Genomic DNA, 15,210 nt, shown 5'->3' on the forward strand with positions numbered 1-15,210 from the left:
AGCCACACAGTCTGTCTCCTAGAAGTGCCACAGGAGATTCTCATCACCTCTACTGCCACAGCTCCCTCATGTCCCAGAACCGAGGATTTGGTGGGCAGTACTGATGAAATATATTCGGTCATACGTGCTATGCTATCCTCACTGCAGCCAGGTTTGTTAGAACTCACGCTGATCTTCATATGTGAATGCACCATGACTCTCCCGAGCACCCCAAAAATTGTTTGGAACTGTCAGATCTGGGCAGTGGACATCTCCAGGGGCCTGGTAACTGGGAGCAAGGAGCAGTAACTGCCAAGTCAAGTTTATACAAAAAGGATACGACATTGTAGGAATGGTCACTCTATGCCGGGACGGCCAAACAAACTGTTGCTTGCAAGCCGCATTACAGCTCTTTTACACAGTTAAAGCAGCACAGGACCTCTGCCTTGCAGCGGGGTGCTGGAGTAGGGGCTTTTTCACAGCATGGAGAGGAGTCTTGGGGCTTCAGCCCCGCAGGGCATACCGCCAGGGCTCGGGGCTCCAGCAGGTGCCTCCCTGCTCTCAAACTTCTGAAGATTGTCCGGGCTCAGAGGGTCTGCAAGTTGGCCACCACTTGTTCTATGCAAACCCAATGCAAGTTAGCTTTCAGCCCTCTAAGTGACATACCATTCTCCAGCCAGTTTACCCCAATACCTGAAAGACACAGCCTGGATTCAGATCCTTACACTTTCACTATCCTCCTGTGTGAGAGAGTCCTGCTAACTCTCCAAAACCTAGGATTTCAGGGTTGAGAGAGACTCCTCTGGACAGACCTCCTCTCAAACAAAAGCCCAAGAGCCAAACTTTAAAAAAGCAACCCTCCTTTCCCTCATTAGTTGCAAATGAATCTTGCCTCCCCCCAGCTCCACAAGTACATGACTTGCACTCTCATTTACAGGGAGACAGCTCAGGGCAGTAACACGATCCCATGCAGAACAGTTTTACATGGTGAGTAACTGCAGAGGAATGGGGAGCCTGGGTATATTTATCCCATTAAGCAGCCTTTCAGAAGGAGCACTTGCAGTCCACTAAAAGAGCTGATCCAACAAAGATATGCTGGAGCCTCCCTCCCCAAAACGCCTGTAGGGGATAGACCTGCCCACGCCCTGGCAGAATCAGGCACCCATGGAGAGGGAAGAGGCAGGGGTGCTCCTGAACTGGAACGTCAACAAGGGCAGTCCCTTCAGAAGTGCAATTTTAGCCTACAAAGGGAAGAGAATAATCATAAAGAGGAAAACAGGGGCAGGAAGGTGTGTAAGCTAGCACCTGGTGTAAGGAAGCCTAGGCACAAAAGTCTAATAAATACATCTAATTACAAACTACAAAAGGGACTCTCTAAAAACAACTCACTTCAAGGACTACTACCAGAATAGCAGCAAGGAAGCATAAACTAGATTATTATATTTATTTATGTGTATTACCATAGCATCTAGGAGCCCTAGTCACATACCAGGAGCCCTTTATGCTATGTGCAGTACAAACAAAGACCAAAAAGATGGTCCCTGCCCTAAGGGGCTTACAATGTAAGTATAAGACAAGACACACCAGACAGGCAGGGGAGCACAGAAGTAACTAAAAAGACAATACTGATCAGCATGATAGGCAGTGGTCTCTAAATACTAGCAGCCAAACGGCTAGCAAGATTTTTATAGGCATAAAAACTAGCTCCCTAAAATAGCCCACCAATTCATGTATGGCAGAAAAGATGTAAGTACAGTTTAGCTTACCTTCATTCTGGTAATATGTAAGACATTTTGAAAAGAGGCCATTTAAAATGTTTCCATAATTGAATGATGCTTTGAGATCCTTACATAGAAGGCACTTGAAATCGAAAGTACTTCCCAGACATTAATGAATTAAGTCTCACAACCCTCTTATGAGGTAGGAAATCATCATTATACCCATTTTTTCAGATAGGAAAAAAACTAAAAGACACAGGATACGTCTACATTGCAATTAGACACCCGCGACTGGCCCATGCCAGCTGACTCAGGCTAAGGGGCTGTTTAATTGCAATGCAGACATTTGGGCTCAGGATGGAGCCCAAGCAAGGCCGTCCTTACCCATATGCAAAGTACGCAGCTGCGTAGGGCATCAGGAAATTTAAGGCACCATATTTCCTGGTGCCCTGCGCAGCTGTGTTCTGCTCCTGCCCCTGCACCGCCTCTTCCCCAAGGCCCCCACCCCTGCTCAACCCCAGCCCGCCTCTTCCCGCCCCTGCTCTGACCCAGCCCCGTCCCCACTCCACCCCTTCCCCAAAGCCCCCACCCGCACTCCCCTGAGGACTGCAGCAGGGTCGGACCTGCACTCACTGGCAGCGGGAAGTGCAGCAGCCTGGCCCCAGCCACACCACTGGTGAGTGCTGGGGGGTGGTTCCCACATCCCCCTAGCCAGCCCACCCCCACGGTTGCCTAAGGCCGGCCACCCCCCCACCATGAACACCTGAGGTCCCTCACTCCCACCCATGGGGGGGCTGTGTAGGGCCCCAGAATAGCTAGGGATGGCCCTGAGCCCAAGTTCTGGAACCCTCCCACCTTGCAGGTTACTAGAGCCTGGGCTCCAGCCAAAGCCCAAACATCTACACTGCAGTTAAACAGACCCTTAGCTCGAGCCTTTTGAGTCTGAGTCAGCTTGTATCTATGGGACAGCCACGGGCTTTTAATTCCAGTGTAGACATACTCACAGAGAGAAGTGATTTCTCACCAAGACCAAGACCATACGAGTACTAGCAGTGGTAATACAGACCAGACACTGGTATTTTTCCCTGCTCTGCCCAGATCTTAGGCAAGTCTGGTAGGCTTGACCCGCTCTTATTAGGGTTAGATGACATGGTAAAGACCTCAGCAACTGATTTGTAATAGTGCTCTAGCAAATGCTATTCCATTCAGGTTCTTATACTTTGCCCACCACAGTCATATCTGTGCAAGCTACAGAAACCGTGGCACAGACCCACTTCTTTCTGTCTGCTTGCCTTACAATGACCTAGCCTCTACTCTGATGGGAGATTAGGTGCACATTCACAGAGAAATCCTTGGGATCCTTCTACCTCATTTTTTCATCCAAAAGGCCAACAGTGATGCCAGAGGATGTGTCTACAGCACTAACCACTACAGCTGCATGGGTGCTACAGTAAGGGACGGAGATTTTCAGAAAACTGACAGTGTACGCAAGGCTTCAGACATCAATCACCATGGCAAAGCAACAGATAGAGATCTGTGGGAAGCTACACCACACAGCAGACAGACAGACACTAACTTTTTACCAGAAGCATTTTACAATTGTTTTAACATGGTTCAGGCTAACTCAACAACTTCTGACTGGCCTCCATGAATGGAACCACACCAAGTCTAAACAGAGTTGTAAACACAATTACATTTATATTGCCTTAGGTTCTGTTTCTTCTGAGACTCCAAGATACATCTACGCTATGTGAGGAAACTACTGGAGACACTATCATAATATGGAAAGAAGGATACTCACCTGGTTCCAGGACTTCTCTATTCTATTCAGATTCTTGTGAAGCTCTCATTACTTTAGTACCCAAACACCTTCCAGTCATGTATTAAGTGATGTGACTTACATGTGTCACATATGGCTCGGTCTCTCCCTCCCTGTCCCCAGGAGGAAATGGTATGTTTTTAAAAACTTTATTACAATGTACACTGAGCTATGTATTTGTATTAGTAGAGGCAAGGTTGAAAAACTGTCCCTTGTGTTTCGAAGGAAAAATGGTGAGATTTGTGGGGGACCTGTTTATTGCTTCCACAGATTCAAATAACTGGGACTGCAAATAGGGTTGCCAACTTTGTAATATTTAAAAACTGGACACTCGGCAGGAGTGCCAGAAGTCCCATACCTCACATCCTCTTGGAAGGGGAATATGAACACTGCACAAGGATCGCACTAGCTTTTGACACAGACCTCACCTTGCCTCAATCTTCTGAATAGGAGCCAACTGTATGAGCTGGGGAAACTCTCGAAAATCCCAACAGGTGAGCTCAGACCACACACAGGAGCCTGATGTTGCTGAGCTGATTTCTCTTAAGGGAAGGGTCAAGAGTACTGTTCCTACAGCGTACTGAGATATGAAGGACATTTCAAAAGCGTTCCTGGAACTGGCTCAGACCAACAAGCCCCATCACTTCCTTGCAAATTTACATAAGTAATTTGCTGAAACCCATGACTGCACAGGAGCTCAGCAATGGTGCACTTGGCAGCATTAACATGCTGAAGGTGCTCCAGGCTGTCAGCACCTCCAGGGGTCAAACTTTTTGCTAGCAGCTTCCTACAGTGGGAAGCCTTCTAAGAGTGTACATACACACGGACTCTATAGGAGACCAGTTGGCCATACTGTGACTGTGTTCCAGAAGTCCCTGTAAACCACAACCCCTTTCCTTGAGTCAGCTCCTCCGTTCCCCCTCCTCCTGCCAATGAGGCAATGGACTAGGTATTTTTGGAAATGTTGGTTCCATTCATATCAATACTTGGGCAGGTAACTAAGCCCAATCTTAACCAGACCCATAAGATATGATTGCATAGATTCACACAGACACAGTGCACAGGCTGAGAGAAATTGAAACTGCCTCAAAGATTAGCTGGCAGATTCCTAAAAGATCTGCTCAAGTCCACAGCACTTAGTTAAAATCCAAACAGTACAAGGAAACCACAAAAGAAAAAAGAAAAAGGAGTACTTGTAGCACCTTAGAGACTAATAAATTTATTTGAGCATAAGCTTTTGTGAGCTACAGCTCACTTCATCAGATGCACAGCACATCAAAAATGTTCCACTTCATTCAAACCTCAGAAGCTAGACTGGATCTAAACTCAAACAAGCCGAGAGGTGTCAGGGTGTGTTAAAAAAGAATTAAAATCAGATTATGTATTTCCCTCTTGTATTCACAAAGACAGCCTGCGGCTCCCCTCCACTAAGTCTGCTCTCAGTCAGATCATGGGGGTGTTTCACAGTGCTGTATAAGCATCCTTCTACTAAACAGACTAAACTGGACTAGTTGCCCTCCAGACTTCTGAAGCTCTTGAAAGTACAAAGCTGACACTTAGAAGTGGCTGGATAGTACTTGTAGTTATAAATGCCAAGATAATGCTAATCAAATCTCTCGGGCGTTAGATGATTGCTTACAGGGGTCAGGAAGCAACGTCCCCTAACCTCTGCTATATGCAGTGTTACACAGCTACCCTAGTGAATTGTCTGGGGTGGAGGTGTCACTTCTTCTGAAGCGTTAGGTGCTAGCCACTGACAGAAACGGAATGATAAACTTGAAGGAGCAATGGTCTGATCAGATACCACCACTCATTTGTTCTTATACGCTATTGGGTTGGAAGGTTGTGCTCGGATTAGAAGGCTACAAAACCAGATGCAGCCACTCCAATGTCTTATGACTTAAGCTACATCCATGCTACCCACTCTATCACACTGCCTAGGATAATATACACTATGAAGTCACCAAGTGGAACCCTGGGAGCAATAATCCCCACTTCACTGGATGTGCATACCCTGATGAAAATCATTGGCCACTTTGACCACTGTATTTTGTCCCTTTAAATCTCTATCAGTTTCAGCTCGTTGTTGTGTACTTTATACTCTGCTTCCAGAATTGAGCATCTGAACTTAATTGAAATAGTGCAAGTTCTTCCCTGGGCTCAGGGACCATTTACTTCCCTTACTAAATATCCTGCTACTAACTTTTTTTTTTTTTTTTTTTTTTTTTTGAGAGGTGGGGTTTTGTTTTTTTAAAGTCTGTACTTCTGCTTGTTAGCCAACAGCAACTTTCCTCACTTAAGAAATAGAAAGACACCTTAGATTTGTTTCCCATTGTTTTTAAGTTTAGTCCTCATCCTAGCAAACTCACCCCGGGTCAAAAAGGATTATCATATACTGGGTCCTGTGGCTTCTATGCATTGCTCCTTTGTATTAGGTAATGACAATAAATACAATGTACTTCATTTTACAGCAGCTACATGTGGCCATCTGGCTCCTGGTAATACAAAGCCCTCACTTGGGCAGAGTTTAGATGCCCCTGGGATAAAGTCATGACAGACATGAACCCCAGTTGTGTGAAGCTAGAATAAGAAAATATCCCGTGCGGTAGATGTATTAGTTCTCCCCATTCATGTGGTACCTTTCCACCCAGACTCATTGCAGAGATCAAGGGCTCATGGACCTCTAGCCCAGGTCCTGAATGAAAGGAAGTGATTGCCAAAGATGTGTAAACTGAAGGAAACTCCCTTATCTGCAGCTTCACAAACAACCTCTAAAACAGAGTTAGGAAAGAGTTCAAAAAGTCACATAGCACATGAGCAAACCAGCAGCCAGAGTTGCTCTCAGTTGCTAGAACACAGTAGGGATGCAAATACAGTTCAAAGAGTTAACCATTTAAACAATTAAAAATATTTTGTTTAAATGGTTAACTCTTAAGCAGCTGGGCCCACTCCAGCCGGGCACTGCAGTTGGGTCCACTCCTGCCAGGGGGCGCTGCTCTGGCCAGCACAGGGCCATGGGGCTGCTGGGACCGGCTGGCCGACTGGCCCCTGGAATGGGGCTAAGGGGTTAACAGTTAAGTCAGTTAATCGGTAAGACAATGCTTACTGGTTAACCGGTTAACATTTTTTACATCCCTAGAACAGCCAGTTTCTAGCAGACTGAGGAAGAAGATCCCAGATGGGAGTAGATTGGCCTCTCTGCTAGGACTGCCAATTGTGGTTGTGGTGGATAGGGACAAATGGAACAAGTACAAACAAACATTCACAGAGGATTAAACAATACAAATTTGTCGTTATTGACCTGGGCTGGATTTGAGCCAGCATCCTTGAGACCATGACCAGTCCACTGAGCTATCCAGTCCTCCATTTATTCTATCACAGGCAAAACAGCGGGAATTTCAAATCAGATGCAGGCTTACTCCCAAAAAGTTTCTAGACCTGGGATCAACACCCTAATTCAGAAATAAAAGATATGCTCTACTCTGACAAAACACCGCCAGGAAAACCTTTATGAAACTCAAACAAGCAGCCGCTGACTTGGCCCCTCCATAAACAACTTCCCAGGGCCAAGGTCCCTGATCAAAACACTGGTTCCCTCATATTCCTACAGGAAGAGGGGCTCAGCCAAGCCAGTTATCTGAGGAACCAGACCCTTCCTGCTACATCAGCATGCAGCTCCTCCACAAGAGCCAGGTCAAACACACAGAATATATTGCTATCCCTAGACTCTCTTTGAAATACCTTCAGAATCCTGTACAAAGGATACATCACCATTGAAGCGCAGCTTCTCACAGGGAGCAATGAGCACCAGTCCAACATCACACCCTCGAGGTGTAGGAGACTCCCAGGATTCCAAAGTGCCAGTTCTGGCCGCCAGAAATGCCCATTCCATGGCATACAAGACCAGGACATAAGCTGGAGCCTGTTTGCAGCCACACATTAAGATTGTCCCAACAGAAATAGGCAGTTCTAAGCTGTTTCCAAAAATCAGAGAAGCATCTATTTACAGGATCATAAATATTACTGAAAGACCATACCTGAGTGCAAGGATTGTAAGTGGAACTGAGGACACTTTCCAGCCAGAGAACTAGATACAAGGTAAATACAAAGTGGAAGGGGTGTTAGCAGCTACAGGAAAAGCACTGAAATAGGTAATTTAGCAGGTCAAAAACAGGGCTGAAAAATGCTTGAGATCTCAGCCTGCTACCCCCATTCCAAGCTGTTCTCTCCACCCCAAATACTGGCATCAACCTGAGCTAATTGGTGTCTGCCCTCAGAGCTGCTGCAAGAGAAAAGGGATCCCACTATCCTGGCTATTAGGATGGGGAGCCAAGCTCTTTGGTCCCCTTACTCTCCTTTCCTAGCAGGCTTTATGCCTGGACCTCTATTCTTTAGTGTGAGCAATTCCCTCCCACATCTGCCTGAAAAACATAGACAAGAAATGCAGCATGGAGAATGCTCTTGGGGCTGGAGCTTTACTCCCCACACTGCCGAAGACCAGAGAAAACTTGGAAAAGAGCTCCAACCTGCAAGATCCAGCTGTGGAGAAGCAGCATACAGCCACTGCTGGGCAGTGCTCCAATTGCCCACTCACCAGCACATCTTGCCAATGGATAGTGGGCGAGTACATTTTTTGAGCCCTGGGTGGACTCTATTTGGTTACAAAACCCAAGTAACAGAAATACTGACATAACAGTAGGAATATATTGCAGGCATCCATATCAGAACAATAATCTCTTAACAAAGCTACAACATCGGCTGATACAATAGTAACAGTGGATCATTTTAACTACGCCAATATTAACTAGTTAATGGCACATCTGGAACAGTTTGAAGAAGCAACTTGATGCCATATACAACTACAGGTTAGAGCAGTTTGAGCACCTTTATGGAAGGAAAGGATACTAGATCTGAATTCCCTCATGAGAAAGTGCAGGAGCTCTACTGGGCAGTCATCATGGCACAGCTAGGTTAGACTTCACAGCAGAGGACAACCCCCTTAGGGATAACAGTGATCAACTTTAAGGGTCTGACCAACCATGGTGCCAATCACCCTTAGATCCCATTGATGCCACTGCAGACAACGGTTGACTATCATTCTATGAATTTTAAGGTTTTCAAGGCCGGGACTGTCTTTTCATTCGGTGTTTATACAGTGCCCAGCACAATGGGGTCTCGGTCTATGACTAGGGCTCCTAGGTGCTATAGTAATACAATCAAATAAGAATGGCTGCAAGCACATCCAAAGAAAGAGGTAAAAAACTTTACACCACACAGCCGCCAAGTAAATTATCTGTCTTCTTCAGAAATCTGTCAGAGACAAGAATGCCTGTAAGACTTTGAGCAAAAATAAAATAAAATAAATAAATACATAAGTAAAAGTAAAAAGGGAGAGTAAGTCACAGGGCTGTGCAGAGAAGTTACATGAGGTTCAGGGGGGAAACAGAATGTTTAAACAGTTCAAGTACTGTCCAAACAACAAACAGATTTGACTATAAACTGCCAGGCAGGATGGCAGTTGTAAATTTAAAAGATACAGACAAAGACAATGATATGAAGGACAGAAATACTAAGATAAATCGTAAATCCATTCAATACATTAGAAGCACAAATGCTGCCATGAAGATTGGGGGGCCCTCCAGACCACCAAGGGGAGAGGGGCCAGCAACAGGATGAGGAAGCAGAAAAGAAATGAAATCCGTATCAGTCTTTAGCACTGAAAACTATAGGAACATTCCGATTCTGAAGATTATTTTAAAACACGAAAACAGAATGCAGGCTTGATACATTTTAGTCTTTATGGAAGATGTTATGGAGCAACCTGAGAAACTCAAGTGCAGTAAATCACTCACATGGGAAGGCATTTATCCCACAACTCTAAAGTGAGTGAGTGTGAAGATACTGAGGACAGAAAAATATATCATTAGAAACACAACTGCACCTACAGATTAAAAAGCCAGTAGTGGTGGGGACAAGGTAGACCTGGGGAATCACAGATGGATGAGCACCACCTCAAGAGGTTAGGCGATTAGAACATGAATAAAGAGAACCTGATAGGTCAAACGAACAAGCCTCACAAACCTGCTTGAGGGGTTTTAAAGAAAAGTTAAAGGGATGTTCGCACATAGAATTTGCTTAAAGGATTTTTCTCTCTAATTCTAGCTACCAATAAAGCGCCTTCTAAATAGCATGGTGGATTTTCTTTTAATTCTTTTTAAAAATATGTACGGGTTTTTCTGCCTTCCCTGCTGATGTTTACAGAGTGTTTCCAGCAAAAGAGTGTGAGATGACCTGAGAGCAACACCAAACAGTTTCCTTTAAGAGAGAAGTGCGAACAATCACCAACATAACAGCAACACTGACCACAAGTTTAACCTACTTTTCAATAAAAAGAAAAGGAGTACTTGTGGCACCTTAGAGACTAACAAATTTATTTGAGCACAAGCTTTCGTGAGCTACAGCTCACTTCATCGGCCTTAGAACATAAGAATGGCCCTACTCAGTCAGACCAAAGGTCCATCTAGCCCAGTATCCTGTCTTCTGACAGTAGCCAGTGCCAGATGCCTCAGAGGGAATGAACAGAACAGGTAAACATCAAGTGATCCATTCCCCGGCACTCATTCGCAGCTTCTGGCAAACAGAAGCTAGGGACATCATTCTTATGTTCCCTGGGAGGCACTGGGACCTCTTCCCCTTCTTCTTCCCTCCCTGTCTATGGCCAGGAGAGCTGGACCCCCTGTGTACCCATCTCATTGCACCTTAACCCCCACCCCTAAAGAGGGAGAAGAGGATTGGTCCTAGGAAAGCTGCCCTCTGGTGCCACCTAGGGCCCATAATTACATTGGCCAGTCACAGGTCTGCACCTCCTTCCTGAGATGACCTTCCTCCTTTTCTCCCTCCTCTGTCACATTCCATCTCTCCTCCTCCATTGTCTCCTTCTGCCCCTCTGGCTTCTTCTCCCACGCAGAGTGCGCAGTGAGGGTCTGACAAAAGGCAAACTGGACCGATTGTCAGCGGGGCCTGGGTACTGCATTCACAAGCCACTGGCTGCATGTTTCACTCTAACTGCCGTCTGGACCCTGCTGGCACGTTCTAGGTACCTAAAGCACACTGACTTAGTCCAACAGGGTCCACAGGGCAGTGAGACTGCAACACGCAGCTTGTTGCTTGAGTGGTGAATCCAACAGTGCCCCAACCCATTCAAAATCACCACGCCTTGCCTCCTACCAGACCCTCACTGCACAGTCTGTGCATGTGCCACAGGGGCAGTGGAAATGAATGCCCTCATAGGTGTAATGCTATTTGCTGAGTTCATCAGACCCGAGTGATGGTGAGTGGTACACCTGTGTGTGCTTACAAAATTAGATTTTAAGAGAGAAGTAGTAATTTTGTAATTAGAGGTAAAATATCAGGAGGATTATTGAAAATGAGAGTTGTCATCTCTGCTACAGCAGGTAAAAATAGATTCAGACAAAAGTATATTTTTCAGCGTTAACAGTGCATCCTTAATAAAAACAGAATAGTGACCTGGTGGCCATAATTTCCTTGGACTAGCAATGTTTTTGACACCTTCCCTCATAAAAGATTATGGAAAACAACAATGGGATAGAAGGCAAAGTCATTGCATGGATTAAAAATTAGTTAAGCGTTAAGGACCAATCTTAGTGATCAGCAGTTTCTCAGTATGGTAACAGAGGGTGCCCCAAGGATTAATACAAGGAACAGCATATTATTTATAATTTGGCACGAGAAGTGGACAGTGAACTGGTGAAGCCTGTGCATGGCACGAAGGTTAGTCTACTCTGGAATCTTTTGTACCTTTTCCCAAGCAATGGTGTAACCACAGAGCTCAAGAGTTTCGCCAGTGTGTCATGTAAACACAGCGATCCATAGAAAAGCAGGATAAACAGTTGGAGGTTTGGGCAGGAGATGCAGAAGGTGAGAGTTAGCAAAATCTAGAGTAGTTTACCCTGTAAAGGAGAAGAGTTAGAAGGCACCTGACTGAAATTCTCTTACCTTCTCCCACAGCATGAGAAGAAAGGGGGCATTTGTTCTAAATGCACTGCCTTTTATACCACAAGAGGTCATCAAAACAATTGTTGTGATCAAATAATTTTATGACCATGAACATATGTATCTATGCAAGGTAAGACAATGAGAGGTGTAATCAGATCACAGACTTTAGGGTGCAACCTGATCATCTGCAAGAGTCAGGCAGGAGTGTCCCCTACTCAGAGGGTGGAAATGGATGGCAGGAGAGAGATCACTTGATCATTACCTGTTAGGTTCACTCCCTCTAGGGCACCTGGCATTGGCCACTCTCAGCAGACAGGATACTGGGCTGGATGGACCTTTGGTCTGACCCAGTATGGCCATTCTTATGAGAACACCGTTGCACAAATGGTCAGACACATGATGGCTTTCACCCCTCCCACCTTTCAGTGAAGCATGCAGCATTGGCCAAAGACAGCAAAGAGCGCTTCATAAACAAACTATCTGATGTGGCATGGCAACTCCTATGTGCCTAGCTAAAAATATTGCCACGCTGAGCAAGCGTATGGAGACAGGTCTGCTATGTGGAGCCATGCTCCTGCTCATCACATTGCACTTGCAGGTGGAAGCCAGAGCATGGCAAAGGGGAAATGAAAGTCTCACCATGTAAAAAACCCAACAACCCTCAATCAATCCCTTAATTTTCAAATAAACGTTATTCTTCGTTCACTTTGTTTTCCCTCTACAGTTTACCATAGAATTAGATCAGCCTTCCTGCTCTTATCTTCATCCTCCTCTGCTGGGGTCTGTGCCGCACTCCTAGCTGAGAAATATCTCCTGCTTTTCACCCCACCCTGAAGGCTACCACATCCACATAATCATAACTCATGGCCGCAGTATAGTGGAGAGCAGAAGATGAACCCTAAGAAGGAAATAGGTTTCATAAAGGTAAGAATAAAGACCACTGAGAAAAACAACCTTTAAGTACCAGTCAAAATTGAGAGGTCTGTATTATTGAAATGGAAGCAGCACAAGAAATACAGCCCCTCACGACCACACACACAGGATCCCTTTTTAAACCTAACACCACATCCTAAGGAAAAAGGGTTTTCATCCTGAAAGAAATTAAAGTCCCCATTTAGCTTCAGCCTTGGTTGTCCCCCTCTGCTCCCTGGACAAGGATGACAATGATCCTAGATAATATGAAACAGGGTAATTTATATTAATGCACTAAAGTAGGGAGCCCAGCCAGCAACAGTCAGTGCAGCACAAATCCAGAATGACTTCAGTGTCCCAGCTCATCAGACCCCCAATCTCCTGACCTAGGACTTGGGGAAAATCACACTCACACCTTTACTATATCAATACCTAAAAAGCTATATCCTGTAGGCTCACAAACACATTCATGTACACACAATATCTTAGCATTCCACTACTGTCCAAGACTCCAAAATTAACTTGGTATGATATCTGAATTCAAAGAGCCTACAGGGAAATGCACAGAGATGCTAAATCTTGGGTCAGTGGTTTGGCCAACCTATGAAGATAGCCTCTCCCCCCCCGCCCCCCCATCTCTGACTGATCCAAGTTTCACTGCTCAGCGCAGCCGGAAACTAGACCGAATTCAACCTCCCAAAGCCAAAAAAAAGAAAGCTGTTTCTGCCAAGAGAGCACTGAATACGCTGCATTCCATTTCATTAAAACAATTACTAAAGAGCTAGCCAAGAATTACATAAAGCTTCCTCTCTGCACCACCCCGAGACCCTTCCCTCCATCCCCCCTCCCCAATCTTGCACATCATGCAGCCTCCCAGCTCTGCACACAGCAAGTCCGTTACACATCACACCACAGTGAGATCATGCTGGAGGAAGCAATGCAAAATACCTCAAGTGTCACTAGCTACTCCATCCCCCCATTCCAAAACATACGCAAGATGAAAAGAGACCAAACCTCCAGCACATCTGAATGCTCCAAATCCTCTCTGCCGCCACCAAAATGGTGTACTAAGGTACATGCACCTAGTCTACACAGCCCTTTGCTTTTTGGCCAAGATAAAGCTTGGTGGCATTTACTAACTGATAGGCTCTCTATGGGGCAAGACTACAACTAGCCCTTGCAAGAGGATGAACTATGATCTATCCAGTCTTTCCTCTCTCTAACATCTCTGATCCATGCCTCTAAACAAGCTCAAGAAGCAGAGGGTCCTGGAGGTGCCAGATGAAAGCAATCCTTTCCTGAAGTACAGTAGCAACATGCCAGTTTGGCTATGCATAAGAGAGACTGCCCATGGGAACTGCATAGGAGAGCCAAACAGCAAACCTCAGATTAAACTCCAACAAAATGGACTGACAACTACAAGCTTGGGGCTATAGAATCCGTCTGATGATTCATTCCAAATGCTACAGCTCCCAGCTTGACTGACAAGTCAGAGCTCCTCATATTTCACAGCAGGAATAAAGGGCAGGCTTCTCCTGGGCTATGCCTCTCACCGACCTAGAGCAGTAAATTGGCCACTGATGAGAGATTTCGTGACGTGAATGAAATGGCATTTCTCCCCCTCCCCCAGGACTGCAGCTCTCTGCAAGGATCCTATCTAACTGCTGGAGCTGCTCACAGCCAGTCAAAACAGCCCCAGCCCTATATCACACTGCTATCAGACTTTGAGAGCCTAGGGAGAGGGAGGAGGGAAATAAGGTTACCCAGCTAAGAACCACAATTTCCAAACAGGTTTCAGAGTAGCAGCCGTGTTAGTCTGTATTCGCAAAAAAAAAAAGGAGTACTTGTGGTATCTTAGAGACTAACAAATTTATTAGTCTCTAAGGTGCCACAAGTACTCCTTTTCTTTTTACAAATTTATTAGAGCATAAGCTTTCGTGAGCTACAGCTCACTCCATTGGCTAGTCTTGGGTGTAAGGGACAACTCGCAGGGACAAAACGAGTCACAGGTCACCTGCCAGCAGAGAGGATTGGGGAGGAAAAAACATAACTTGCAATAAAGAGGGAGTGGGGAGAGAGAAGGACATTAGATCCCACCCACTGCTCACAGCAGCTTTGGGCCCTACAAACTGTAGGACTGACCCCAACTTATGCTCACTTATTCTCAGGCTCTTTTGCCTCTTTCTTCATATAGTTTTTGGGATACTACTTCCCTACCCCATAGGAGGCTTTATTAACATGAATTAAGCCGGCCTAACTCAGTGTCACTAGTGGTAAAAGAAACCTACTTCACAGAGAAAAACCTTTAGCTTTATTTATAATAATGAAAGAAGGATGGAGTCCTTAATCCACCGCAACTCTGTTACAGTCCACCTATCCAAAAGCTCATCTATTCTTGCCATTTTTACAGCGTGCTCATGTAAAGCACCATACCAATTTAGTCCATAGACAACCATAAACACCCCTGTCACAGAAAGGTCAAACCCTCTTTTCATTTTGCTCTCCAGAGTTGGAAGAAAAGTGAGATATTATCCAAGAGCTAGACAAGCAAAGGATTAAATCTGTCTACCAGCTCAATTCTGTGACACAACTATGGGGCTGGATTATTCCTGGAGATCGCATGCTGTTTGATTTACGAGTGAGCCACTTAAAGCCCTAGCTCCCCATATGAAGTGCCACTCTGTAAAGCCGATTCCCTGGTGTAGCATTAACTGTCTTGGACTTTCTTATTTCCAAGTCAGTTGTTTAGACTGTTATGCACTTCAC

At 45.3% G+C, this 15,210-nt stretch overlaps 1 protein-coding gene across 2 annotated transcripts in view; it reads right to left on the reverse strand.

The window, feature by feature from the left end:
- The window catches only part of PXN (paxillin), a 66,031-nt gene that overhangs the window by 39,247 nt on the left and 11,574 nt on the right, over positions 1–15,210 (reverse strand). Inside the window, exon 1 of one of the 2 annotated variants that reach the window (XM_043497984.1) lies at positions 1,114–1,206. The exons of the other annotated variant lie outside the window; for it this stretch is intronic. The gene's annotated coding sequence lies outside the window, so the exon portion shown is untranslated. Of the gene's footprint in view, positions 1–1,113; positions 1,207–15,210 lie in introns of those variants that run through there. 2 annotated transcript variants of the gene reach the window in all.

This window comes from Dermochelys coriacea, chromosome 15, assembly GCF_009764565.3.
Source record: "Dermochelys coriacea isolate rDerCor1 chromosome 15, rDerCor1.pri.v4, whole genome shotgun sequence".
Lineage (NCBI taxonomy): Eukaryota > Metazoa > Chordata > Testudines > Dermochelyidae > Dermochelys > Dermochelys coriacea.